This window comes from Lissotriton vulgaris, chromosome 7 (assembly GCF_964263255.1).
Source record: "Lissotriton vulgaris chromosome 7, aLisVul1.2, whole genome shotgun sequence".
NCBI classification, from domain to species: domain Eukaryota; kingdom Metazoa; phylum Chordata; class Amphibia; order Caudata; family Salamandridae; genus Lissotriton; species Lissotriton vulgaris.
The window spans coordinates 1,288,056,510-1,288,069,112 of NC_141695.1; the positions used below are offsets into that span (position 1 = coordinate 1,288,056,510).

A 12,603-nucleotide genomic window follows, 5' to 3' on the forward strand; every position below is an offset into this window, starting at 1 on the left:
TAATTATGGGAACCCAGAATTTTAGGTGGTGACAATGACCTAACCACCTCTCCTGACCAATCCTAAGTTGGGGATCCTGTCACTTGCAACATTTGTGGGTGGTCTAGGGACCCGAAAAGAGTATAACTAGCCTAGTTTTAGCTAGAGAATTTGTCCGACTTGTCCGAGTAGCTGACCTGTCACAGACCCTACGAACTCTATAGGTGATTGATACAGAGAGCTGCGGAGCACTCTGTCCGTAATTTCCACAAACTCCAAGGGGTGGAATAGTCTTAAGTGCTGGCGAAGCACTTTGCTGGGAGATTCGAGAACCCAATCGGGGTTACTGGCGGATTCTGTGCAGAGAGGGAGTAGCGCAGGCGTTACATCCGAAGCTGCAGGTGTTGGTCGTGCCCTTTGGTGAGCCCAGTCCTGATCCATATCCTGAGGGGTATCCCGTCCTGACTGTCCATGAGCTGTACCTGCTCGCCTACTGGCATCCTAAGTCCTTGAGGGCCCTTGTCCTCGCCTTTTCCCAAACTGACCCGTGGCCAGGGTTAGTCCTCATTCCTGTCCTAGGTAAATATACACTTGTGGGTGTCCGTCTATCTATTCTCTTATCTTTTCCTTTTAATAAAGCATCCTTGCCCATGGTATTTTCTCTGTCATCTCCATTAGACTTACATGCAAACTGTTTATTAGCTGTGTTCCATTTTTCCCCTACCTGTAGGACATTATTGAAATTGTTTACTTAATTAGTGCAATCTAATTTTACATGTGTTTAGAATCTATGCTTAAAATTAGCAGTTAGACTAAGATCAGTTTGAATCACTTGTAGGACTTTAGCAATTCACTGACTAATACGTTTTAAACTCACCTACCTTAGTATAAGCCTGAAAACTGAATAGCATGTTCCCTGTTACCCTTACCCTGTAGTTTTTTTCTCTCTCTCAATGGTGCTTGCTCTCATTCATAGCTATATTATAGTCATAATCTTAATTATCGATATTCTAATCTGTATCAACTTTATTCTCATGGCATTCGGGATTTGAAACTTACTATATAAAAATCTCTAAAACCCTTCAGGTGTCTGTGGTCATTATAAAAGGTATATAGTATGATTAAATGTATAAAGTATACTTGCTAGTCTTATCTTCTATCCACTGCTAGCACTTGATCTGTCAGAAACATAGGTACCTGTGACAAGGTGGTAAGTCAGGTACTCTGGTAAAAGTGGTAAGAAAATTATATAGAATTACTGATGGTGGTGTGTAAACTCACCCAATTCCCAAAAATACTGTCATAAACACGTCATGGGCCCAAGTGCGTGAAATCTGGTAAAATAAAGAGTCGGGCGACCTGCGTGCTCTATCAGATACACAATCGATGTCCAGTGCATTGATGAAGTGAGTGGAAAATTGTCTATATTTGGTGAAGAATACATCCTGGAAAATTCTAATAAAGCATGCTGTTGAGATAACTATGATATGAGATCTATTCAGTGTTTCTGTTTGATGGCAACAAAGTAGTACCAGAAGAAAGGCACGGTTAGTAATTTTTTCTTAGCACTTACAGTATAGTGTGTGATGCATATTCAATTTTGGAAAAAATATTAGCAGATGAAAAGTAGTCTGAATTGGGTAATGAGACATTGTCTCATCTCATAAAAGGGTTATTACTAGACGCACAGCTTTTTAATGAAGTTTCAAATCTGTGTGGTGCTCCAGAGAATCGCCCTCTGGCTGGGGGTGTGGTAAATACAATAGGGTAGCACTCTCAACATTGAGAAATGTCCTCCGGGCTCCTCAAATGTCCTTATACAAAGGTTTCATTCATGATTCATGTAAAGTAAACGACAAAGTTCATATTTTGTAATGCTCGTATTTTTAATCTTGTATTCTTAATGCATCTTGTTGTATTCACAAGTATATATTCAATGGTAACATCCAAGTTCGAAAAATGCACTCAAGCCATCCCAATGCATTTCGGCATTTAGCTCATGCCTTCTTCTGGGGATATATATTCTGTCAACAAAGAGAAACATATATATACTAGGGGTACTAAATGGCTAAAAGAAAATGGTTAAATACGAGACTCCGTGAAACGAAAGTCATGCTGGTGAACGATTGTTGAGAAAGTGTAGCTCTTATCGGTGCTCAGCCCCGTGGAACTTTGCAAAGGCGGCGTGTAATATACGTTAAAAAATGGCTGTTTGGAGCGAGAAGCCCGTAGTGGAATAATTTACAATGAACCCAAAGTGCTCTGGTGAGAGTATAAACAAAAGTGGATGCAGGCGCATGCTGGTTAATTTTAAGAAAAAGAAATAATTTACACGAAAACAAGCGCGGCTTACCGTGGCGTGCACGGACAGGTTTAACCGTGGATGTGATTGTTCTCGACCGGGTTTGGGCGTGACTAATCCCTGGATGTAGTTAAAACCCAAATGGTTGCGGGGCAACGTTAAGCGCCTAGTTAAAGGTACAGGGTGTCTATTGTGTGACACTCGTGTATAACTGAAAAAACTCGACGAGTGTAATGGGAAGAGAAAATCAATGAAAGTAACGAAGGGAAGTGCAAGTGATATCATACATGTAAGTGGATATGTTAGAATGAAATAAACAAGAAACAGTTTGAAGGTTTACTGAGCAGTACCGAAAGATCTCGGATCTGCTGATGAATTGCCGCATAGTATATTAAATTAATAAAAAAAAGCATAAAATAAATATTGCTAATTCTCATCATAGCTAACAAAATAAGGTATAACCATGGAGTAAGAGAGCTAGTCACTACTCGCATTCTGGGAGCTGTTAACTTGAACTCAGCGTTTTACAGATAACATAGGTATTCCACACGATCATTAAGACCATGTGGCTTTATGCTAGACAGTGTGAAAATCCAATAGTTCTCTCTCCTTAGCAGTTCAATGTGATTGTCTTTGCCTTCTTGTTTGGTAACTGTTTCCAAAGCGTAATATCGTATTTGACTAATGCCGTGACCTGCTTCTAGGAAATGCTGAGCGACAGATGATTTGGCTTGTTTGGTTCTGATGTTGGACTTATGTTCATTAAGTCGTATTTTTAATTTTCTCTCCGTCTGTCCGACGTAAATTTTGCCACAGGGGCATTTCAACATATAAACTGCGTTAGAAGTATCACAAGTCGCCGTGGCTCTGATCTTTATCTTGTTTCCTTTCATAGGGTGATTGATAGTCGTTCCCTGAATCACGTTGTTGCAGTGATTGCAATTTCTGCATTGAATTGTTCCTTTGAAATCAGTGATAGTGCGATTGGAGGTTTTGATGAGTTCTCCTAGATTTTGAGCTCGAGTATAGATTGGATCATTGTCAAAAATCTTGTTGAAATCGGGTACAATCCTGAGAATCTCCCAGTGTTTTTTGATGATCTGCTTGAATTTGTTACTGACTGTAGAATATTTGGAGACGATAGTAATTGAGTCTCTTTTAGGTGTTGTTATGTTCAACAGTAAGTCATTTCTGGATTTGGTTGCACACCATTGTTTGGCCTGCTCGAGGATCTGGTCTGGGTACCCTCGGGTTTTGAATCTCAATGTCGTGGTTTGAACCTCTTTCTCGAAGTGGTCAATGTCGGATGTAATCCTTTTGGCTCTGATCAGTTGACTGTATGGCAAATGGTTTTTCAAAGGTTGTGGATGGAAGCTCGAATAATTTAAAGTATTGTTCCTGTCGGTTTTCTTTCGGAATAAACTTGTCTTAAATCCTGTGGTGGTGTTGGTGATCCTGACATCAAGAAAGGTTATGGACTCTGTTTGAATTTCATGAGTGAATTGGATTCGTTGATCGATGGTATTGAGTTGAGACAGTTCTTCTTGCAAAATGTTTTGTAGGCCCTGCCAGATTAAGAAAATGTCGTCTACGAATCTTACAAACATTCTAAGGTGATCGGTCCATGTGGTCTTGTTGAATATATGGTCTTCTTCGAATCTGTGCATAAAAATGTTTGCATAGGCAGGCGCTGCTGAATTGCCCATTGAGGTTCCGGTCATTTGTTGATACCAATCGTCTTTCCATGTGAAATAGCTGTAAAATAGGGTGAATTGTAATAATTCCATTAGGAAAAGTTTGAAATCGTTGTCCAATTCAGTTCTCAACAAACAGTATTCTATAGCTTCAATGCCCATAGAATGGGGGATGGACGTGTACAGGGATGAAACATCAACTGTGCACAGTAGTAGATTGCTACGGTCCTCTATTTCCACGCGATTGAGTTTATTGAGAAAATCAGTGGTGTCTCTGATGAACGTGGGTATGGAGGTAACAATGGGCTGTAGATATTTGTCCAAAAATTTCCCCACAGGATCATGGATGCTGCCGCACGTGGAAACTATGGGCCTGCATGGGGGTGTCTGAAGATCCTTGTGTATTTTAGGAACCAAAAAGAATTTGGGACTTTTAGGGTGTTTGGTTGTGAGGTACTTTGTGGTTTTGTCAGTAATAACCTCATTTTCAAGTGCCAAACTCAGTATGTTATCAAGCCTTCCCTTGAATTGTGTGGTGGGATTGTTTTGTAACTTCAAGTATGTGTTGGTGTCCGAGAGGTGAAGGGATGCCTGGCCTTCGTAGTATGACGTATTAAGAATGACGATTGCACCACCTTTGTCTGCCTTAACGCAGGTGATCTGATTGTTGTTTGAAATAGATTTGAGGGTATTGATCTCTTTGATGGTGTAGTTCTTGTTCTTGGATCTCAGATGGCAATTGAGTTTAGATAGATCATTCCTAACTAGGGTCTCATAGGTATCAAGGGTTTTGTGTGAGACTGGTGACACAAAATTGCTCTTAGGACGTAGGCCCTTCAGCTTATCCGGGTCAGGGTCAATGGGTGTTTGTCTTATGTTCTGGAAGAAATGCTTTAAGCGGAGTTTCCTCATGAGTTTAAAAAATGACATTTCCAACTCGAGTCTGTTGGTGTAAGCCGTTGGAATGAATGAGGTGCCTTTTTGTAAGATCCTTATTTGAGTTTTACTGAAGTGAAAGTCAGAAATGTTGATAACCAGATTGTCGGTTATTTCCCCTTGGGTTTGTCCTTCCTGCTCGTTACTGTTCTTGTTTGTTGAGGTTCTTTGTTTTTTTCTTTTTGCCCTCCTGGGTCTTCGCGTGGGTCTTGGCCTAACTCTAAAAAAGGCTCGGTGGATGTTGAAGGAGATTCGGAGCTTGCTGGAATATTTTGAATGTTGGTTGTTGGTTTCTGGGAGAGGTATACACGTGGGCAGACATTTACGCCTAACGGCGTCAGAACAAACCTTATACTGCTAACACTGAGACTTCATCCTCAGAAGATGACACAACCAACCAACAAGGAAGAAGAACAAGGTTTCCGCTGCAGAAACCAACAACCAACATTCAAAATATTCCAGCTGCCAGCCACAGGTTTCTGGTTGGTTGTTCTCCTTGCTCAGGAGATCCCTGCTAGGAAGGTGACTAGTTCTTGTCTCAGACCTTTCCTAAGGTGAGAGAGTAACATATGCACTCAGCCAGTGACCTCTATGTTGAGCTTCCTCTGCTCTAATGCTGAAACTCATCAATGCAGTATATATATGTTAGTTTTCAAGTTACTCACACTCATAGGGTGAGCATGACGGGAATTTGATTCATCTCGTTTGCAGCACTACTGTCACTGTAGCCATAAAAACATGATGCACAATTGCACAAAAATCAATACTTTGAACATTTTTGTCTATCTCACACATGAATCAATGCTCATTTGCATAATGCATCATTCACATTCAGCCTCATTTACATGCAAATCTGAAGAGTGGAGCACATTTAATGCTAATGGATAGGCAGTGATTAGTAGTCTAGCTTCAGGAAATATCTCTTAAGATAAATTATTGATGGTTTTTGGCACTTATTAAAAGAAGAGCCAGATCACAGTAACTTTAATTGAAGTATGTCTACTATTTGATAGTATATTAAAAAGATACTTAGATTATTTCTTTAAATTTGTTAGCAGTTGTGAAAATGCTTACCGCCATGTCTCTGATTTTCTGTTTACTCTAAGCAAATTACCAGCTATATTTTTGAATTGATGAAAACCATGGGGAAGGCAGCCAGGCTAAATCTTGGTGTTTCTTTACAGGGTAAAGTTATGTCTTTGGTACATTGTGATCTGCACTGCGTGCCCTTGCATTCTTCAGGGGGTCATGACCGCAGTGCTTTTGTAGACTAGAGCGGGAGTGGGGCATCAGTGCAGCAATGTCTCCTGCTCAGGCTAAATCACGGAAGACTCAAAAGTTGACAAGTAGGCAGATGTCTATTTAACTGCCCTCCACAGCACTGTAAACTGGCAGAAGAATTCCACATGCATGAGCATTGACCTTTCAATTAAAGTACACTTCAGCTCTGTCCTGGACGCCTTAAAAATAGGTTCATTCAAAGATCTGTTTAGCTTCCCATTACTTCTTCTTCTCTAATTACGGTGCCTTTCCATCTCCACCCGACAAATTAAGACTCAGTAGAAATGGTGCCCTGGTTCAGAGATTCTATTCACAATTAATCGCACATCGTTAGACTCAGGAGAATCACCACTTGCTGTCATTTGTTTTTATTTCATTCCAGCTCCAATTAATGCAACTAAAGATTTAACTTTGCTTATGTTTATATTCAACATTCCTAATGACACCAAATCTCCATTAGTTAGAGCTTTTCCTGTCCCTCCTTGCCTATATTTTTTGACCTGCTTGTAAAATTCCTCCTTTATCTGCTATTCACGGAGAACTTCTTAATTCTCTTTTGGACTATTATTCGTCACTGTCCACCTGGACGTTTGCCAGTTTTCTGCATTGGTCTCTACTTCCATTGGGCTTTGGATACTGCTCTGAGTTGAATATCTATTCCTTTGAGAATTGCATTACAAATGCTGTAAAACATGATAATACAGACATTCTAAATCCTTTCTCATTTAGGACGTCTACTTGCCTCAGAAAACCCTTCCAACTCTTTCATATTTGAAGCCTGTTATTGCTGCATCCTAGCTCCATATTCCAAACTGTATAGATTGTGAACCTGATACCCTCCATATCTAGTTGCATTGTGCCATTGATGCTCTCACCGCTTACCTTTCTTCAGACCTGGTTGTTGGTCCATGACTTTTCGGTCTCCAGGATACTTTGATAATTGGCTGGATATGTACTTATGTACAGTTCTGAGTTTTTAAAGAAGTTAGTGGCTGACCGGCTATACCAAATCTTATGAAAGAAATAAAGGGGAGCTCATCTTGAAAGTTGGAAAAAATACTACACATTTTAAGTCTCATGCCTAATAGAGATGGAAACTGTTGTCTGAATAGTCCCTGATGTCAAGAATTTAGAAGTGAATGCCTGGAAATATGTTTGAAATACTAATAGACAATTGAAACAGAATTTAGCATTTTTTGTAGAAAGGGAAAAATAGATGTTTTAAACTTACAGAATTCAGTTTATAGTGCGTTATTGCACATGGTCAGTAAGCAAACATGTCACAAAATGGAGGGCGATTGTCTGAATTGTTGCCAAATGTCCAGTTTTGTGAAAACGTTCCTTTTATTTTGGATGCAACTCAGAAAAAAAGGTTGAAAGAAAGACTTTATTATGATTGACACAGTACATTTCAGGCACACTAAACATATGTTCTGTAGAATTTTGATTAATCTCTGCATTGACAGTGTTTGAAATTGACGTATATGCTGTGTATTACAGGATGGATACACAATCGATGTCCTGTGCATTGATGAAGTGAGTGTAAAATTGTCTATATTTGGTGAAGAATACATCCTGGAAAATTCTAATAAAGCATGCTTTTGAGATAATTATGATATGTGATCTATTCAGTGTTTCTGTTTGATAACAACAAAGTAGTACTTTGAAGAAAAGCACGGTTAGTCATTTTTCTTAGCACTTACAGTATAGTGTGTGATGCATATTCAATTTAGGAAAAAATATGAGCAGATGAAGAGTAGTCTGAATTGGGTAATGAGACATTGTCTCATCTCAACCATAGCACTCAGCCAAGCCAACCACAAGCCACTTCCAATACCAGGAGTATAGCATCAGCTGATCTGGGAATCAGAAACGTGCCCCAGCACAACCTCTTTTGCAGCAGCTGCCAGCCACAGGTTTCTGGTTGCTTGTTCTCCTTGCTCAGGAGATACCTGCTAGGAAGATGACTAGTTCTTGTCTCAGACCTTTCCTAAGGTGAGGGAGTAACATATGCACTCAGCCAGTGACCTCTACGTTGAGCTTCCTCTGCTCTAATGCTCAAACTCATCAATGCAGTATATATAGGTTAGTTTTCAAGTTACTCACACTCATAGGGTGAGCATGACGGGAATTTGATTCATCTTGTTTACAGCACTACAGTCACTGTAGCCTTAAAAACATGATGCAAAATTGCACAAAAAGCAACACTTTGATTGAAAAGTTTAGTCTATCTCACACAAGGATCAATGCTCATTTGCATAATGCATCATTCACATTCAGCCTCATTTACATGCAAATCTGAAGAGTGGTGCACATTTAATGCTAATGGATAGGCAGTGATTAGTAGTCTAGCTTCAGGAAATATCTCCTAAGATAAATTCTTGATGATTTTTGGCACTTATTAAAAGAAGAGCCAGATCACAGTAACTTCAATTGAAGTATGTCTACTATTTGATAGTATATATTAAAAGGTACTTAGATTATTTCTTTAAATTTGTTAGCAGTTGTGAAAATGCTTACCGACATGTCTCTGATTTTCTGTTTACTCTAAGCAAATTACCAGCTATATTTTTGAATTGATGAAAACCATGGGGAAGGCAGCCAGGCTAAATCTTGGTGTTTCTTTACAGGGTAAAGTTATGTCATTGGTACATTGTGATCTGCACTGCGTGCCCTTGCATTCTTCAGGGGGTCATGACCGCAGTGCTTTTGTAGACTAGAGCGGGAGTGGGGCATCAGTGCAGCAATGTCTTCTGCTCAGGCTAAATCACGGAAGACTCAGAAGTTGACAAGTAGGCAGATGTCTATTTAACTGCCCTCCACAGCACTGTAAACTGGCAGAAGAATTCCACATGCATGAGCATTGACCTTTCAATTAAAGTACACTTCAGCTCTGTCCTGGACACCTTACAAATAGGTTCATTCAAAGATCTATTTAGCTTCCCATTACTTCTTCTTCTCTAATTAGGGTGCCTTTCCATCTCCACCCGACAAATTAAGACTCAGTAGAAATGCTGCCCTGGTTCAGAGATTCTATTCACAATTAATCGCACATCGTTAGACTCAGGAGAATCACCACTTGCTGTCATTTGTTTTTATTTCATTCCAGCTCCAATTAATGCAACTAAAGATTCAACTTTGCATATGTTTATATTCAACATTCCGAGTGCCACCAAATCTCCATTAGTTAAAGCTTTTCCTGTCCCTCTTTGCCTATATTTTTTGACCTGCTTGTAAAATTCCTCCTTTATCTGCTATTCCCTGAGAACTTCTTAATTTTCTTTTGGACTATTATTCGTCGCTGTCCACCTGGACGGTTGCCATTTTTCTGCATTGGTCTTTTCTTCCATTGGGCTTTGGATACTGCTCTGAGGTGAATATCTATTCGTTTGAGATTTGCGTTACAAATGCTGTAAAACATGATAATACAGACATTCTAAATCCTTTCTCATTTAGGACTTGTACTTGCCTCAGAAAAGCCTTCCAACTCTTTGATATTTGAAGCCTGTTATTGCTGCATCCTAGCTCCATATTCCAAACTGTATAGATTGTGAACCTGATACCCTCCATATCCAGGTGCATTGTGCCATTGATGCTCTCACAGCTTACCTTTCTTCAGACCTGGTTGTCTGTCCATGACTTTTCGGTCTCCAGGATACTTTGATAATTGGCTGGATATGTACTTATGTACAGTTCTGAGTTTTTAAAGAAGTCAGTGGCTGACCGGCTATACCAAATCTTATGAAAGAAATAAAGGGGAGCTCATCTTGAAAGTTGGAAAAAATACTACACATTTTAAGTCTCATGCCTAATAGAGATGGAAACTGTTGTCTGAATAGTCCCTGATGTCAAGAATTTAGAAGTGAATGCCAGGAAATATATTTGAAATACTAATAGACAATTGAAACAGAATTTAGCATTTTTTGTAGGAAGGGAAAAATAGATGTTTTAAACTTACAGAATTCAGTTTATAGTGCGTTATTGCACATGGTCAGTAAGCAAACATGTCACAAAATGGAGGGCGATTGTCTGAATTGTTGCCAAATGTCCAGTTTTGTGAAAATGTTCCTTTTATTTTGGATGCAACTCAGAAAAAAAGGTTGAAAGAAAGACTTTATTATGATTGACACAGTACATTTCAGGCACACTAAACATATGTTCTATAGAATTTTGATTCATCTCTGCATTGACAGTGTTTGAAATTGACGTATATGCTGTGTATTACAGGATGGATACACAATCGATGTCCTGTGCATTGATGAAGTGAGTGTAAAATTGTCTATATTTGGTGAAGAATACATCCTGGAAAATGCTAATAAAGCATGCTGTTGAGATAATTATGATATGTGATCTATTCAGTGTTTCTGTTTGATGACAACAAAGTAGTACTTTGAAGAAAAGCACGGTTCGTCATTTTTCTTAGCACTTACAGTATAGTGTGTGATGCATATTCAATTTAGGAAAAAATATGAGCAGATGAAGAGTATTCTGAATTGGGTAATGAGACATTGTCAAATCTCAACCATAGCACTCAGCCAAGCCAACCACAAGCCACTTCCAATACCAGGAGTACAGCATCAGCTGATCTGGGAATCAGAAACGTGCCCCAGCCCAACCTCTTTTGCAGCAGCTGCCAGCCACAGGTTTCTGGTTGCTTGTTCTCCTTGCTCAGGAGATACCTGCTAGGAAGGTGACTAGTTCTTGTCTCAGACCTTTCCTAAGGTGAGGGAGTAACATATGCACTCAGCCAGTGACCTCTTTGTTGAGCTTCCTCTGCTCTAATGCTCAAACTCATCAATGCAGTATATATATGTTAGTTTTCAAGTTACTCACACTCATAGGGTGAGCATGCCGGGAATTTGATTCATCTCGTTTGCAGCACTACCGTCACTGTAGCCATAAAAACATGATGCAAAATTGCACAAAAAGCAGCACTTTGATTTAAAAGTTTAGTCTATCTCACACAAGGATCAATGCTCATTTGCATAATGCATCATTCACATTCAGCCTCATTTACATGCAAATCTGAAGAGTGGTGCACATTTAATGCTAATGGATAGGCAGTGATTAGTAGACTAGCTTCAGGAAATATCTCTTAAGATAAATTCTTGATGATTTTTGGCACTTATTAAAAGAAGAGCAAGATCACAGTAACTTTTCAATTGAAGTATGTCTACTATTTGATAATATTTTAAAAAGGTTCTTAGATTATTTCTTTAAATTTGTTAGCAGTTGTGAAAATGCTTACCGTCATGTCTCTGATTTTCTGTTTACTCTAAGCAAATTACCAGCTATATTTTTGAATTGATGAAAACCAGGGGGAAGGCAGCCAGGCAAAATCTTAGTTTTTCTTTATAGGGTAAAGTTATGTCCTTGGTACATTGTGATCTGCACTGCGTGCCCTTGCATTCTTCAGGGGGTCATGACCGCAGTGCTTTTGAAGACTAGAGCGGGAGTGGGGCATAAGTGCAGCAATGTCTTCTACTTAGGCTAAATCACGGAAGACTCAGAAGTTGACAAGTAGGCAGATGTCTATTTAACTGCCCTCCACAGCACTGTAAACTGTCAGAAGAATTCCACATGCATGAGCATTGACCTTTCACTTAAAGTACACTTCAGCTCTGTCCCAGACGCCTTAAAAATTGGTTCATTCAAAGATCTATTTAGCTTCCTATTACTTCTTCTTCTCTAATTACGGTGCCTTTCCATCTCCACCTGACAAATTAAGACTCAGTAGAAATGCTGCCCTGGTTCAGAGATTCTATTCTCAATTAATCGCACATTGTTAGACTCAGGAGAATCACCACTTGCTGTCATTTGTTTTTATTTCATTCCAGCTCCAATTAATGCAACTAAAGATTTAACTTTGCTTATGTTTATATTCAACATTCCTAATGCCACCAAATCTCCATTAGTTAAAGCTTTTCCTGTCCCTCCTTGCCTATATTTTTTGACCTGCTTGTAAAATTCCTCCTTTATCTGCTAATCACGGAGAACTTCTTAATTCCCTTTTGGACTATTATTCGTCACTGTCCACCTGGACGTTTGCCATTTTTCTGCATTGGTCTCTTCTGCCATTGGGCTTTGGATACTGCTCTGAGGTGAATATATATTCCTTTGAGATTTGCATTACAAATGCTGTTAAACATGATAATACAGACATTCTAAATCCTTTCTCACTCAGGACTTCTACTTGCCTCAGAAAAACTTTCCAACTCTTTGATATTTGAAGCCTGTTATTGCTGCATCCTAGCTCCATATTCCAAACTGTATAGATTGTGAACCTTAAACCCTCCATATCCAGTTGCATTGTGCCACTGATGCTCTCACCGCTTACCTTTCTTCAGACCTGGTTGTTGGTCCATGACTTTTTGGTCCCCAGGATACTTTGATAATTGCCTGGATATGTAC

At 39.3% G+C, this 12,603-nt stretch overlaps 2 non-coding genes and 1 pseudogene across 2 annotated transcripts; all 3 read right to left on the reverse strand.

Annotated features, from left to right (window-relative positions):
- Positions 1 to 5,310: 5,310 nt before the first annotated feature.
- On the reverse strand, positions 5,311 to 5,521 carry LOC147703432 (Nuclear RNase P; annotated as a pseudogene).
- Positions 5,522 to 7,936: 2,415 nt separating this feature from the next.
- On the reverse strand, positions 7,937 to 8,243 carry LOC147703433 (Nuclear RNase P). Its single transcript, XR_015298573.1, has one exon.
- Positions 8,244 to 10,663: 2,420 nt separating this feature from the next.
- Positions 10,664 to 10,970, reverse strand: LOC147703434 (Nuclear RNase P). Its single transcript, XR_015298611.1, has one exon.
- Positions 10,971 to 12,603: the final 1,633 nt, after the last annotated feature.